The sequence below is a fragment of the Poecilia reticulata genome, linkage group LG18 (genome assembly GCF_000633615.1).
Source record: "Poecilia reticulata strain Guanapo linkage group LG18, Guppy_female_1.0+MT, whole genome shotgun sequence".
Taxonomy (NCBI): domain Eukaryota; kingdom Metazoa; phylum Chordata; class Actinopteri; order Cyprinodontiformes; family Poeciliidae; genus Poecilia; species Poecilia reticulata.
Genome location: NC_024348.1, coordinates 21396616 through 21400365, shown reverse-complemented (window position 1 = coordinate 21400365; position 3750 = coordinate 21396616).

Below are 3750 nucleotides of genomic sequence, written 5' to 3'. Positions count from 1 at the left end.
GTGTGTGTGTGTGTGTGTGTGTGTGTGTGTGTGTGTGTGTGTGTGTGTGTGTGTGTGTGTGTGTGTGTGTGTGTGTCATCCCGTTCTCTCTCAGATCTGAAACACCTCGAGGGAATTTCTTCAGAACCGGCCCGAGCTTTTAACTGGAACAATAAATCTCTGTAACTCGGTCATCTCAAAAAGAAACCAGAAAATGACGTAAATTTGAACTTGACAGGTGAAGACAATAAACCAAAGCAGTAAATTCAAGCAAATATTGAAAGAGATCTTTTAAAATTTGACGTAATTGTATCTCTGTTCTTGAAATGACTCCATGTGTCACTGTAAAAATTAAGATCCTTTTTTGTAATCTTATGGTTTTGGACAACATTTACATCAGTGTTTCTGACAGAAAACAAACAAGGTCCAAGAGTGGAGCCCTGTGGAACGCCATAGATATTTACCAGAATCGAGAGCTGCAGACAAACGCAGAACAAGAGTCACACTGAAATAATCCACCTTTTATAAACACACATTTTCTTTAGTTGTTTATATTTCTTACATCTTATGAATTAGGGTTTCAGTTCTGAAAGTATTAAAAAGAGCAAAACTTTGAATATACAGAAGAATTTTCGATTTGTTTCTCAGAAGGAAATTGAATCCTGTCTTGAGTATCTTCAGAGTCATGTTGATGGTGATGCTGTGGGAGAAACTCCAGTAGCAGTCGGTGTTGAAGCGGCTCTGTACGGGCCTCTGACTGAAGACTTCTGCTGTACAACAGTCAGATAATCGTTCAGCTCACGGCTCCAAATCCAGGCAGCGCTGCCAATCAATCACCCTCATTTGTTTTTTTTTTTTCTGATCAGCTGGAGAACAACACGGCACCCCGTTGCCATGGTTACGTGTTCGAAAGTGAACCGTAAGAGCAAAAGTCCTCCTCCTCAATAATCGCCCAAACATTCAACGACTCAACAGAAACAGGAGAAGTCAGATCTCCAACGTGTTGCCACCAGGAAGCAACGCAGAAAACAACTTTACATCCAAGGCAACCATTTTATTGATTACAGATTGGAAAGTTCCTAAAAAAAACAGTTCGTTAAAGGAGGATTTTGGGTTTTTGGGTTTTGTCTGTGCCAAACTTCATGAGGATCTCTGCCTTTCGCAGGTGCCAATCACTGACTCTTATAAAGAAGTGCTATTAATGAAATAAGATTTTTAAAATGATTTTACGGTACTGCTGTAACAGGCTGGTTGTGTAATTGATCGTTACATCTTACAGTTTTTAGAACGAATATAGTTTCCAGGCGTCGGGGCCGTCCAGAGCCCTGTGGGACGCCAGAGACGATTTATTATTTTTAATGAGATTTAATGAAACTGGACGAAAYGTTTCCTTTGTTCCACATATGAACTCAAACGACGGCCAGGTCTCACATCAGCCGCAGCACTTTACTCAACATGAGGCCTTCAGTGGAGCCGTTTCCTGCCAGTAAAACTGTCGAACCTGACAAACCASTGCTTTTATAATCAGTTTAGCCTCCTGTGATGATTAAATGTGAAATCTAAGCAGCATTTAAAGAAAATCAGATTCACACTCCTGCCTTTTTTTTATTTAATCAATGTAGAAATGAATTTTGTTCACAGCTTTTGATTGGTGATGTATGAAAGTGATTTTGTAGATAAACTGATTAAATTAAAGATCTTATTACCAAAACTAAAGTTTATTCTTCCTTGTCTTGAAGGTTTTTTTATTTAAATCTGAATCATGTTTTAAACATAAATCTTAAAACATGATTAAGTGAATAAATGAGATCCCAGCTGATGGTCTTTAGCTGGTTTCTGCAGACAGACGTCCATTCATCCCGACTTTGAACAGGATTCCTGCCAACTCGCTCCACTCACCAAACGTACTGGATGCTGGAAGCTTCCTTCAGTGGCGGCTGATTAATGGCCGTCAGAAAAGCCGAACTGTGGGGATTTAGCTCCCAGATTCCTGGACAGAAACGTGTGGGACGTGCTAAAGGAACGGCTCGCTCCACGGTGAACTCGGCCGTTGTTTTATCGGCCAGTTTTACAGCAGCATGTCTGATTTGGTTTGCAAACAAAAGAGCCAGACGCTCAGATTAATCAAACTTTTCTGTCACGCCGTCATGGCTGAGAAAAGGAGATAAATTACGTCTGGTCGCTCGTTTATCTTCCCTCTTTGTCCTCATTTCAGCCCCTTTGTGTCCAAACCTACAACAGCCTCCAGGTTTTATTTGTCGCTTTGCTCAACAAAGTTTGACTCCATGAAAAGGATTGAAGAACAATTGAAGCTGAAGAAATGAAGGTAAAACCCATTTATTGTCMTCWAGTTTCTAATGATTTACTCATTGTTTCTACATGTCGGAGCTTAATAAAGCTCTTTGTGAAAACAATGGAAACCTCACATTTATTTTATTCTTTATTTTTAATGTTTTACAGCATTTTTACATAAGAATTGTATAAAATAGCAAATCCAGGTTGAGCTGTAAAGACATTTTAACGTAAATCATCCATAAATCAGATTATTGTTTCTGTGGAACTAACTCCAAATTATTCAGCTATTAACACATTTTTTCTTAAATTGAAAATATAAATAAAGAAAACGCAGCTTTTGGAAGTGCAGCGTTATTTCGTTATTTCACGGCTGTTGGTTGGAGTTTGCAAACAAACTCAAACATCAACACTTCACTATTGGCCACAAACTTTCTAAGAAGTTTGAAGGAGACATTTATCTGTTCAGAGCTACAAAAACCAAACAACATGCATTTAAGAAACGATGCAAATAAAACAAAACTAGTCAAGAAAACAGATAAAAGTGATTTAGTCAGATATTTTCTTAGTTTTTTTGTCTAGTTTCTAATGCAAATGTACAACTTAAATAAGACAAACTAACTTACAAGTAACTTTAAGATGATTAATATGGAAAATGTCTTGTTATAAGTTAGTCAGGGTAACTACAGCTGTACTTTTTCATCAATATTAAGGAATTATTGATTTAAAACATTCTCTACATTTTGCTAAAAAGTTGCTTGAAAGTCAGTTTGGTCTTATTTGAAGTTTTCTGAAACTTTGGGTTTAGAAACTGGACCGAAGTGTCTTTGCAGTGCAGCAGGTCGAGTTAAATCCTGCAGTGAGAGGATCAGCTGCGGCTCCTTTCACCTTTTCACAGCCGCTCAGTCGGGGTCACATCAACACAACCATTCAGCATTTCASATCTCATCTCTCCTCACTCATTCAGCTCCAGTCAGAGGGGCGGAGCCTCACCGCATGAGTCCCATAATCTTCCCTAATCCCTCGAAATCCCCTCCTGCCATTCGGAGGAAGACGGAAGAAAAGCTTTGGTAACAAAAATGAGAAGTGAATCACAAGTAGCTTTTAGCTAATCGGACGGTTTAACCCATCATGRACATGAAACCGCAGTTTAAAACACAAAGCTTGGTTTGTTCTCCTCTCTGAATCAGAGAAAAACGCATCAGCTGGAAATGAGTCTGAATTTCCTTCAAACCCAGATCCAGACATGAAGGCAGGTTTCAGGCGCTGGATCAGCTGAAGGTTCAACATTTACTTGTTTTAGATCAWTTAAGCCTCACAGGGTTTGTCTGAAATAACACAACCAAATGTATTTATTTTTTCTCAGCAATTACAAACTGTTTCAACAACCTTGATATCAAAATGAGGMAAACATTTGAGAGGCTCCTTCAGACGTGTWAGCATCACAGCTGTTTTCTAGTTTTGATTTGTTTTGTTGTC